Below are 13,279 nucleotides of genomic sequence, written 5' to 3'. Positions count from 1 at the left end.
CTGTCAATAAAAAGTTTTTTAAATTATCAAGTTAATTGAGCACCATTTATGGCTGCACAGCAAACATAAATTTTCAGTCCCTGAATTTGAGCCTCAGAGGGAGGAAAATGGTGAACTTGAGCTTTTCTTTCTTGGACCAGAAAAAGCTACAGGATTGTGATTCTCAGCAAAGAGAAGATCCTGAAGAGTAAAGTTTTGTTTTGTTTTGTTTTCTAATTTATTTCTGTGGCCTCTGTGTCTCATTTAGAGAGTGACAGTTCATTTTTCCATGATCACAGTACAGTTCTTACATTAGAAAATTTTTCTATTTTTTTAAACCAAGTTGAGTTCATGGTTCACAGATCTGGAGAAGTTCTAATGTCATGTTTTCTTTTCTTCCCAGTGCAACAGGATGGAATTCAGCATTCATCTTATGTAGCTTCTCGGAAAAATTTCTATGTTGATAAAAATGTGGAGGTTATTTGCCAAGGTTTCACTGGTAAACAGGTATGTGTATCTAGATTTTTATTTAAAGTGTACACTAATGACATAGAACTTTAACTATTTTCTGCCTTTAATATTATTTAAGTAATAATGCATTATCAGTATAGAAAAATGTATGAAGGGGTGTTGGCTTATGGGAGAAGGTAGGTGCTACAGTCAGCCTATGAGATGAAAAGTGCATTTAAATTTACCTTGAAAATGCCTCGGAGTGACTATGTTGGAGACTGTCCCACTGTCTTCCACCCTGAGACAAGTCGCTGTTGCTTTGTACTAGGAAAAAAAAATGCTTGAGTCCAGGTCTTATATAAGAGACAGTTATTGTTAAACATGAGATTCATACTCAGTGTGGAGAATGCTCACGAGAGGCTCATGAGTATGGCAATTTTGCCTGCTGGTTTCTTCAGAGACCACTCGCATCAGAGAAGGTATAAGACAGGAAAAGTCACTGTGCTGGTTCCTCTACCTGCCACACTCACGAGCCTCTCTGTTTGACCTGGACGCAAATAAAGTGCTTATAGAGCAGTTTGGTGAGCAAAATAGATGCATTTAGCCAGACAAGAGCAGGCATTACACTCCTAATGCTCATGACCTCCCCCACCATAGGCTTTTTTTTTTTTTTTTGAGGACACCATACTTTAATGAAGAAAAGCATTTTGACAATCTAGGTCTGATTCATTTAGATCATCTATTAAGCCATGAACTCATAGGGAATAGGCTCCAGCAGTTCCGGCTCTTTTCCATTAGTCCTCATGAAGTGCGCCTCTCTGGGCGGAGCAGGCTGCCGCTTCAGCTGCACCCAGGTTCCCTTCTCTTTGGCTTCCTTCTTCTTCTGGTCATTTTCCTTCACCCATTTCAGGAAGCTGTCTCAGCTCTTAGAGTGCTTAATATGCTGGATATGCACATTAATTCTCTTGGCAAGAATCTTGCCCTTGACTTGCTTGTTCACAACAATGCCAACAGCACGCTGAGTGACATTGTAGACTCTTCAAGTCTTCCCATGGAAACATTTATGAGGCATTCCTTCTTGGACAGTACCCATTCCCTTTATGTCTACAATATCACCCTTCTAGTAGATTTGCATATACGTGGCCAATGGAACAACTCCATGATTTCTGAAAGGCCTAGAGAACATGTACCGGGCGCCTCTCCTCTTTCCCTTTGTGTTTGTCATGTTGGCAAATTACTGGAAGATGGCGGCTCCGGCCGAAAGGCACTATAGGCTTTTGATTAGGTTTTCAGTACCAGACATGTATTCCCTCTCATAGAGTGGGTCTCCAACTCAATTAGAGAGCAGTTGGTCTCCCCCATAACAGACATGCCACTATTGCACCCATTCAGTCATTTGGCTTACCAGGCCAAACCAGTGCCCACTGCTTCCACCACTGATGGCTTCTGTCTCCCATAAGGCTGCATGCAGTGTAGCTTTTTCCAGCTTTCAGTCAGCTAGTCTATGAGGAGAAGATGTTCAGTTCAGCCCCAGTTGGATTTCTTGGTGGCCTTGTAGCCCAGGCATGTAGAGTCTTTAGCAATAGGGTTTTATCATTTCCTCATCTATTCTGGTGGGAAATGAATAGCCTTGGCAACAGCCTATAATACTTTGGGGGCTTCAAGAACCCCCCTGGTCAATAATAACTCACTGGGAGATATACCATCCCTGGCACTGAAATTTTTCTAGTCTATGGCTTCTGAGTATGCCATTAACCAAAACTGTAGGTTATCATGTGGCTTCTTCACAATATCCTGGATTTGAATTACCCCTCACCCCACATTCCTTTTACTCAATCTCTTCCCCTGACCTCACTTAGGCCATTCCACCCACAGTAATCTGACCATATACTTACATATATACAGTACCATCCCCCTTAAGTCCACCCCTCTCCTTCCTCCCTTATAGCTCTTTTCTAGCTTACTGGTCTCTGCTATTAAATTTACTCCAACTCACACACAAGTCTGAACATTTGTAACTAGAATCCACATAAGAGAGAAAACATGTGACATTTGGATTTCTGGGCCTGGGTTACCTCACTTAGTATACTCCCTTCCAGACCCATCCAATTCCCTGCAAATTTTATAATTTTCATTTTTCTTTACCACTGAATTGAACTCCATTGTGTAAATGTACCATATCTTTATTATTCATTCATCTGTTGAAGAACATCTAGACTGGTTCCATTTCCTAGCTATTGTGAATAGAACAGCAATAAACATTGTTGGGAAAGTATCTCTAAGGCAGTGAGAAGAGTCCTTAGGTTATGTGCCTAGGAGCGCTGTAGCTGGTTTGTATGGTAAATCTGTTTTTATAGAAGTCTTAGTAACCTCAACACTGATTTCCACAATGGCTATATCAGACTACATTCCCACCAACAGTGTCAAGGATTCCCCTTTCCCCTCATCCTCAACATAATTTATGGTCATTTATTTTCTTGATGATAGCCATTCTGACAGGAGTGATATGGAACCTCAAAGTAGTTTTAATTTGTATTTCCCTGATGGCTAAGTGTCTAGAACACTGATGCTTATATGCCATCTATCGCTCTTCTTTTGAGAATTCTCTATTTAGTTCTATAGCCTATTTTTAATGGGTTCTTTGATTTCTTATTGTAAACATGGAAATATTAAGCACACATTATAACTCAGAAACTGGATCAAATCATTGGAGGAATATTAGACATTAGTAGAACACAGCACATTTTTACCCAAGGTTTAGCAGCCTAACCTGTTGGTTCTAATCACTGTCTTTTGTCTTTATAGAAAAAAGCCCAATAAATGATGGATAAATAAGGTTGGTGGTATTCTAATCAAACATCTCAGGATAAAGCAGCCTGTAGCCAAAGGATGGCTCTATGTTCAAATACCTCTGTGACATATGGAAGGTAATTTCAATGTCTTCATTAGCAAAAAGAGAGATGAAGCACACCTCTTAGAATGTCTGTGAAGATTCAGTGTAAGTTGCTAGCATCAATGTTACATATTCTACATTCTCCACCCACCACCATCTTCACTCAATATTCTTATTTATGAGGTGCATTATTCCCACAGTAACATGTTCCAAGGGATGTGAAAAAGTTTCCATTAAAGAATCTATGTTTTCTTTTATGGAATACAGCAAAAACCAGGAAGAACCAAATTCTATCAACTTGACCAAAAAAGACACCTGAGTCCCCAGCATTAGATGAGTCACCTCTTACACATCAGCCAGGGTCCAGATGAACCACGGAGGAAATGTTGGCTTAATCAAGAATGCCGCTCTCGCATGAGCTGGGCAACCTGTGCCAGGGTGAATGTGATACACAATGAGGACTTTCAAACCTATAAAAGCAAAAATCCAGAAGTTGCTGAGAGCTTAACACTAAAGTAGTCATATAACACAGCTGTCACAGCTCAGGAAACATTGCAGAAGAGGAGGACAGAAAGATTGTAAGAGCCATAGGGTAGGAAGGAATATCCAGAGGCATCACCCCACACACAATGATTGACCATTGCTCTCACAACTCATAACCCATAACCCCTTGGTGAATACCAGTAACTCATACAAACTTTCTACTTAATAAAGACGCATCAAGCTCAAGACAGATTGGTAATTTGGGGACTATGTATTAAATCATATCACTTTCTATTTTATTTTATGAAAAAAAATACAGCAAAGTTGTTCAGTTATCTAAATGATGTTTAAGTCAACAAAAAGGGAATATGGTACCCCAAACTTTCTATTTATTTATTTATTTATTATTTATTTGAGAGCTACAGACACAGAGAGAAAGACAGATAGAGGGAGAGAGAGAGAATGGGCCCGCCAGGGCTTCCAGCCTCTGCAAACGAACTCCAGATGCATGCGCCCCCTTGTGCATCTGGCTAACTTGGGACCTGGGGAACCAAGCCTCGAACCGGGGTCCTTAGGCTTCACAGGCAAGCGCTTAACCACTAAGCCATCTCTCCAGCCCACCCCAAACTTTCTAGACTTAGTCAAACATTCATGCTTGTCTGAGTACTCCAAAACATACTCAGGGGAATGATGTTCCAGTGTCTCATATTGAGTACTTATCACCTTAAAGTGGTATACCATTCCTTCTTGCATATCTGCACAAAGCATTTGACATAGCTGCTAGATCCATCCCTGAAGCACTGCCCTTTCTTCCGGGCTCTTTAGAGCATCCTGTCCCAGTTCTCCTAATGTCTGGTATTGCCTCTCAACTTTTGTTATCTAGTTTTCTACTTCCACCCAATTTACATGGTCTTTGTGCCATCTTCTCAATGATTTGACAATTTTCTGAGTTCTGATTGGTCTTGAAACATCTGTGCCTATGTATCTGGCTATGCAGTGAATCTTCTCCTAATGTTACATCAAGTATTCAGCTGCCTGAAAAGAATTAGCAATGTTTTTAGTGAACTCAGTAATTTTAACCAAGGACTTGGTAGTGATCTCTGCTAATAATGCTACTGCCCCAAAAACAAAAGTCCAATAATACTCCTTAGGCTTTTTCTACTAATTCAACTCCTATATTACAATAATAATCATTCCTCTCCATTGTATTTTTTTAACTGCTCTCTTTATTTACCTGTGTCCTCGTGGTTATAGCTGTATTAACTCTTCCACCTATTCCCCATCTCCAGTTTGAAAGTTCTGAAATACATCCATTATCCTATTGATCAATTAACCCTTGTATTTATAAATCTGATCCCATTGCTATTTCAGTAGATCCAATGGTTCACATGATACAAGCCAAGTAGTTCAACATAGTATACAAGGTCCTTAATTAGCTTGCCATCTGCCACTATATTTACCAACCAACAAGCCCTCTGTGACCCCATACCATCTCTACTGTGTATCTCATTATCTCCCATTTTCCAAAATGACCACTGTAGACCCCCCCATCAAATAGTTTCATTGTCTATGCTATCTCAAAAGCAGGCTCTCAGACAAGAATCCTATGATCAGGAAAAATTATAAAAGATTTTGAAGCTAAGGAAAAAGAAAAGCAAACTATTGAGTGATCTGTCTAGTTCCCCTCCCTGGATTTTCTCTATCAGGCACTGTATCTGAGAATCTCACAACTCTGCAACTTGTAGAAAATTGTTAGTAACTCCAATAACTCTTATCCATTTGTATGTGAACTGTGTCCACTAGAATGCAATTGAACATTTCCCTGTAGATATTGACCAGTTTTGCCATGTTTTTATATATTTAGAAATTCATTTATTTCTGAACAGTGGTTTGAAGTCTCCATTCAATAAGGTTGTCATATGTAACAAGTAAATTGCAAAATACCTAAGTAGACTTGAACTTCAAATAAACTATGATTTTGTTTTTGGTATACTCTTACTGAAAAATTATATGCTGTTTATCTGAAGTGCAAGTTTAACTAGGAATCATGTATTTTATCTGCTAATAATCTCTTGGATTCAGTTTTGAAACATGTCTTGTTGCTTCATTAATAACTAAAATAAAAACTTTGATATGGATTTGGTTTGTCTTGTAGAAAAGTGATTTTACCTTAGAATTTTTCCTTAATGAAACACTAGTTGTTTCTTTGAGAAATAAAAGAACAGGGAAGTGAGGTGGGGAAGGGAAGCAGCTGGTAAGTGCACATTTTAAAGCCACCCATATGTAGTTGGAGCTTAGTCTTTCTTTCTGGAAATTCCCATCAGTGTGAAAAACATTCCTGAGTCATCTCACCTATAGGGGAGGAAGATGTGGGATTTACCCACCAGGCCCTATAACCTCTACCTTATTTGCCTTCATTGGCACACACTACTTTTGTGGGCCTTTACATAATAAAGTGCTGCTGCTCTGTGTGTGTGTGTGTGTGTGTGTGTGTGTGTGTGTGTGTGTGTGTGTGTGAGAGAGAGAGAGAGAGAGAGAGAGAGAGAGAGACAGAGAGACAGAGAGAGAGAGAGATTCCCTTGAACATAATTTATATTTTTGGTAAGGACTGTCATAATGAGCAGCTATCTTAGTAAAAAAAAACACAGACCAGCAAAAACCATAAACAAGATTTCTATAGGAGAGTCACCTACCCATGTGTCAGACATTTAGCCATTAGCCAGGATAAAAATGTAGGCTAGGTGTTATGGTTTAGAGATGAAGAATCCCCCAAAGACTCATGTGCTGTGATGGTTTTATAGGGGAATTGGATCATAAGGACCCTCACTTCACCAGTTAATTAATACATAATAAGTTCATAGTTGAATTGACCAAGGGGAAATGGTAGAAACTTAAGGTGAGCCTGGTCAGAGAAAATGGGTTGTTGGGAGAGCTATACCTCATCCCATGCCTCTCGCTGCCTCTCCTTCCTAGTCTCTATAAGATAAGCAGCTTCACAGCACCACATGGCCCTGCCATGATGCTCCACCTCATTATGGCTCAGAAGCAATGGAGCTAAGCAAGTGACACCAAACTGAAAGCTCAGAAACCATGAGCCAAAATAAATATCTCTTCCTTTATATCAATTTTTCCACGGTTTATCATAGTAAAAGAAAGCTGACTAACACCCCAGGAGAGACAAGCTGAAAATAACATATATTACCCAAGAGTCCTGCAAGGGCAGGACTGGAGTTACACCCAGTCTCCTCCCAGTTAGAAGCTAAGAAGAGTAGTAATACCCTGTTCACCTTTTGTTGGCACCTTTGCCAGTTCCAAGGGTGATTGACAGTACTTTCCTTTATAAACGTATTACTTTAAATAAAGCACTCCTCTAATAGAGGTGTTTGATAAATATTACATTTGTGATGTTTTCCCTGCTTATGCAGTTTCACTGACTTTTTAGTCACTTGTAATAGTATACCTTATAAAACCTCCTTCTTTATACAATTTGTCTCTACCTTTTTTGACCCATACAAATATCACATGAGTCATTTTTAATTTACTAATATTTTTATTAAAAGTTTCACAAATAGACTACCTCTCCCCCACCCCAATTCTGCTGAGGGTCTTTGGTGGGGTTATTGATATTCATTGTGAGGACCACGATCCTCAGTCAGTCTGTGCAGCGACAGGGAAACATAGTGTCTCAGGCTTTCAGCTATCCTGAGGCTCTTACAATCCTTCTGCTCCCTCTTCCACAATACTCTGTGAGCCTTGGTGGGAACGATAGAGATGTGATTTAGTGTTTCATTATCTGTAGTCTCTGGATCTCTTTTATTATGTGGTTTGAGTGACCACAGTGTTTGTAGCCATTTCCCTGGAACTGGTTTTCAGTCTAGCTGTGAGAGCAGTATTCATGTCACTCACTATTTCCCTTGTAATGATTTCTGGGCCAGGGCAGATGAGGTGGAGATGACCCATCTCATAGTAGAGTCAGCTCTCTCTTCTTGATATACTGACATATGCTTATTGTCCCACTCCCCGTATTCTCCTCCATCTGTAAAATAGAACAGGTCCTCCAAATAAAAGTGAGAACAGTTTTAACAGAAGTGTTGAGCCTAGTCGTTAGAAAGATATATTGATGTGTATACTCATTCTTCTTAGAGAGCAGTGCAGGTTCTCTCTGGAGCCTATTTGTTTCCTGTTCTAGGAAATCTGGCTTGGTTCCCAGAACCAGATATGAGTTCACACTCACTGAGCAGGTCTCATGTCCAATCCACGAGCAGGTGGTTACCTACATTGGTTATGTGCCACTATTACTCAAGCACATATTTTATACTTGTTGCTCACATGTCTCCCTGACCATCAGTACACTGTGGTGCAGGAACCCAATTCTAACCCTGGGAATTACCAACCAGCACTGAAGGTTTTAGGGAAATGCTTTCTCTGCCTTTTATGGAGCTCTTCTGTTCAGGTCTCCCTCCTCCTTACTGAGGGTAATGACTTGCATAGTGGTATCCAAGAAGATTCTATGGGGTTGAATCATGTTGCCATTAGTTTTGTGTATCCTCAAAGCCCCCTTCTTCTACCCCTTAAACCTTCCCATACCTTCCTTTCTTTCTTTTGCTAAACATTAACTTGTTGTCCAGTAACCCTTCTTTCCTTCCCTCACTATTTCCTCTTTTTTTTTCTTATCGTCATTCTAATGCCATGTGCTTCATTTTATATTTAAGTTTTGAGTTCTTTGTTGATTCTAGATATTAAACCTCTGCCAATGAAAATTTTATTTTATTAATTAGGTTGTCTATTGACTCTGTTGATGATTTGCTAGTCTGCACAATAGCTTTGTATTTTCATAAGGTTCCGGTTGTTGGTTGTTTGCTTAATTCCCTGGGCCACCGTAGTCTTGTTCAGAATGTCTTTCCCTATGCCCATATGTTGGAGTGTTCTCTCTGCCTTCTTTTCTGGTTGATTTAGAATTTCAGGTTTTATAATAAAGTCCTTGATCCATTTGGAGTTGATTTTAGTGCAAGTAGAGAGGATAGGTCCAAATTCACTCTTCTACATGTGGCAAAACAGTTTCTCCAGCACCATTTGTGGAAGATGTTGTTTTTGCTCCAGTGAGTGCTTTTGGCAGCTTTGCCAAAGATCAGGTAGCTGTAGTTACTCCAACTCATGCCTGGATCTTCAATTCTATTCTATTGATTGATGTGCCTGTTTTTATGCCAGTACCATTCTGTTTTTATTATTATTGCCTTAAAGTATAGCTTTAAATCAGGTATGGTGATACCACCAGAGGTGCTCCTTTTGCTGACTACATTTTTGGCTATCCAAGGTCTTTTGTGCTTCAATATGAATTTTGAGACTGTGTTTTCTAACTCTGTGAAGAATGTTGCTGGAGTTTTGATTGGAATTGCATTGAATCTGTATACTACTGTTGATTGGATGGCCACTTTTAAAATCTCTTTTTTAAATTACTTATTAATTTATTTATTTGAGAATGAGATAGAAGCAAAGAGAGTTGGAGAGAAGGAGAAAGGGAGGAGGGAAAGAAATGGTATACCAGGGCCACTAGCCACTGCAAACAAACTCCAGACACATGTGCTACCCTGAGAATTAAACCGAGGTCATTTGGCTTGGCCAGCAAGCACCTTAACTGCTATGCCATCTCTCCAGTCCAGGATGGCCATTTAAAATGTTAATTCTTCCAATCCATGAGTATGGAAAGTTATTCCATCCTCTCATATCTTCCTCCAGTTCTTTCTTCAATGTTTTTATTTTTTCATTGTGTAGGCCTTTTACTTGCTTGGTTAGGGAGATACCAAGGTATTTGATTTTTTGTGACTATTGTGAAGGAAGCAGCTTCCCTGACATCTTTTTCTGTACTGTTGTCATTGATATATACAAATGTAGTGATGTTTGTGTGTTGGTTTTATATCCTGCCACTTGGCTAAAAGCATTTATCACTTCTAGTGAGTTTTGTTTCCTGTTATTTATCAATTTCCATATGTTGAACCAATTTTGTGTCCTTGGGATGGAACTTAATTGATCAAGATGGATTATGCTTTTGATGTGTTCTTGAATTCACTTTGCAAGAATTTTTTGAGAATTTTTGTGTATAAGTTCATCAGGGCTATTAGTATGTAGTTCTGCTTTCTTCTTGAGTCTCCGTCTGGTTTTGGTATTAATATAATTTTGGCTTCATAGAAGGAATCAGGGAGTGGTCCCTTCTTTTCTGTTGTATGGAATAACTTGAAAAAAATGGCTTTAGTTCTTCAATGAAGATTTGATAGGATTTCAGCAGTGAAACTACCTGACACTTCATTATTTCCCATAATTTTTAATATGTTAAATTTCATTATTGAAGTTTTCAAATTTCCTTTTTGATTTCTTCTACTACTCATGCATTATTTAATAGTAAATTGTTCAGCCTCCAGGTATTGGCAGATTTCCTGTTGTTTCCCTTGTTGTTAATCTCTAGCTTTATTGCATTGTGTTCTGATATAGTTCATGGAATTATTTTGGTTTTCTTGAATTTGTTGAGACATGCTTTATTCCACAATATGTGATCTATTTTAGAAAAGGTTTTGTGAGTTGCTGAGAAGAATGTGTATCCTGAGGGATATTCTATAGATGTCTGTTAAGATCAGTTGATCTATGGTTTGTTTAACTCCATTATTTCATGGTTAATTTTTTGCATAGAAGATCTGTCTAATGATGATTGTGGAGTATTATTGTCTCCTACTATAATTGTGTGGGTGTACACTACTGACTTATTATCCAACAGAATTTACTTTAGAAAATTTGGTACTCCAGTGTTTGGTGTATATAGGCCTATGATTGTAATATCCTCCTGTTGCACTTTTCATTTGATGAGTATGAAGTAGCCTTCTTTATCTCTTTGGATTACTTTTAGTTTGAAGTCCATTTTGTCTGATAGCAGTATAGCCACCCTTGCTTGATTCTTATTTCCATTAGTTGGGAATGTCTTTCTCCATCCTTTCACTCTAAGGTGATGTCTATCTTTATTGGTAAGGCTGGTTTTCTGTAGACATCAAATGAATGGGTCTATTTTTTGATTCAGCTTTTAAGCCTGTGTCTTTTGTTTGGAGCATTAAGACCACTGATCATAACTGAGGTATGAGTTAATCCCTGTCAAATTGGAAGCTTTCTGGCATTTTGTGTTTTCTAGGGTTTTGTAGGGCTTCATGTCTATTCTGCACATGGTTGTTAATTTTCCTTCTTGTAGACTTTTGGTTGTCTTCAGTTTGGGTTATTCTATGTAATATTCTCAGTAGGACTGACTTAGTGCTCATATAATAATATAGCTGGCATGCATCGTGGAAAATTTTTCTTTTATTTAATTAGCTTTGTACTCAGTTAATACAGTCAAGTTGGTACCATTGTTAGCCTCCTCCCTGTCCTCCCTCCTCCACATGGACCATCCCTATTGGTGTATATGGGTCATGAATTGTGGGGATAGACATTAGTTATGGGTAGGAGGAAATGTCTCTGTGTATCATGACCCAACATGTGGCTCTGACATTCTTTCTGCCCCCTCTTCCGCAAATTTCCCTGATCCATCTTGGGTTCATTTTATGTCTGCTTCAGTGATGAGTTCTTTGGAGTCACTGTGTCATTGGATATTTTATTTGGTAGGCGTTGATGATTCTCTGTGTCTATCTTCTTCACCCTTGTCCTGGTTCCAGGTTCACCAGGAAAACAGAACCCTTGCTTATTTCACCAATTATTCTTAGTTCAGCTGGGGTCCTTTTGAGGTATGATGGGGTGGTTCTCTCCTTAGGATCTGCATCTATCTGAAAAAGAGAAGCAGAATCTCCAATGGAGAGTAAGTTAGCATTAGGACAAATGAGATAACCCTTAATTTTTTAATAGAGAGTTTAATAGGTGTGGCCCTCTTGTACCCTGTGATTGATGGTAGCTTGATATTGGAGAGTGGGCTTATGTTTGGATATGGTTCTGAATTGTTTCCCAGCTCCAGCTATGGGTCCCGCACCCCTGAGGGTATCAGTTAGCCAAATCAAGAGCAGTTGGTTCCCAACCATGGCTGTGTGCCACTATTGCCCTTGTGTGGGCATCACAACAGGTTATTTGTTGCTAAGTAGGTTAGACCATGAGTTGCTTGGACAGATATTGCTCATTTTCCCCCAGTTGCCCATGTAGCATCTTCTGGCATTAGATGCGCTGCCTGGGGACTGACTCTTTTCCAGCTTCCAGCCATCTCACTCCATGTTACCTGTCAAGCACATAAGGCAGGTTCTTACCACTAACCTTTTGTGTGTCATCAAATACTCTAACAGAAATCTGTCATTCTTTTAGGAAACCTTGTAGGCCTCTCTGATCAAAATCCCAGTGTGGATGAAGGTTTTCTAGTTGTTCACAATAGTTTATCCCAGCATTTGGTTATATCCTCATTAAGTTTATGCCACTTCCCATTAAGATCATGTATTTGTTGTTTATTCTCTATTTCCCTTGTCCTTCGATTCATTTTTATCACCTTCAATTTTTAAGAAATGTATTGAGGATCTTGTTGTTGTGTTTTTTGTTTGTTTGTTTCTGATTTGTGTCAGTTTCCTTCAGCCAAGCTTTCAGTTCACTCTTGAGTTTTTTCTGTTGATTTTCTTCATTCACCCATGCTTTAAAATCTTCTTTGAGTTGTTTATTTGGTTCTTAATAATTTTTCCATGCTTTTATTCATAACCTTGTTAAGTTTGTTGAACATACATACATGTCATGGCTTCATTGTAGAGTTCTAAGGCTGGAGTTTTCTCTGTGTTTGCGATGGAGACTAGGACTTACTCTAACTGCATACCCTCCAAGTTACCAGCCATCCCATACAAACCTCCAGAAATGGACCAAGGAGCCCAGATCCAGTTGGCATGTGTATCACATCATCAGGAAAAAAAGAAACTGTTCCAGTTTAATTTTTAGTCCTACATGCTTAAGAAAACTTTCAATCCTCAGGTGCTTTACTATATAAGTTTACTATTAGCCAAAATTCTGAACAATTTTTTGCTCCAGCTTCTTGAAAATGAAAATCTCATCTCACTTTCCCATCAGATGATATAGTGAGTGGATCTAGAGAATGAGACAGTCTGCTTTAAGTTACATTAAATTCCTTCCTCTGAGTCTCTTCCCTGATTCCTAAATGCCACTGACATGGATCCAAGAGATAAGGAAACTAAAAATATTGTCTGCATAAAAGTAATTTTAATCACAAACTTTAAATTGAATAGTTTACAATTTATGCCTGTTTACTGTGCACCATAATAAAGATTATGTCTCCCATAAAAATTCAGATAAACTATGTTGTAAGTTTTATTTTACCATAATAGTAAACTATGTTTATATATTTACTTAATGCTAAAGAACCATAAATCATCTGCTCACAACCTAAGATAATGATGAAGCACACAGTACATGGTTAATAAAAGTGTTCACTATGATTTTGAATGAACCATGTCCCTATTGATG

General features: G+C 38.7%; 1 pseudogene; it reads right to left on the bottom strand.

Moving 5' to 3' along the window:
- Positions 1-1,154: 1,154 nt before the first annotated feature.
- LOC105944161 lies at positions 1,155-1,668 on the bottom strand (annotated as a pseudogene).
- Between the last annotated feature and the right edge of the window lie 11,611 nt (positions 1,669-13,279).

Source organism: Jaculus jaculus, chromosome 6 (assembly GCF_020740685.1).
Source record: "Jaculus jaculus isolate mJacJac1 chromosome 6, mJacJac1.mat.Y.cur, whole genome shotgun sequence".
Taxonomy (NCBI): Eukaryota; Metazoa; Chordata; class Mammalia; order Rodentia; family Dipodidae; genus Jaculus; species Jaculus jaculus.
Note: the sequence above shows the minus strand (reverse complement) of the source record. Positions and strands in the feature narration are given on the sequence as shown.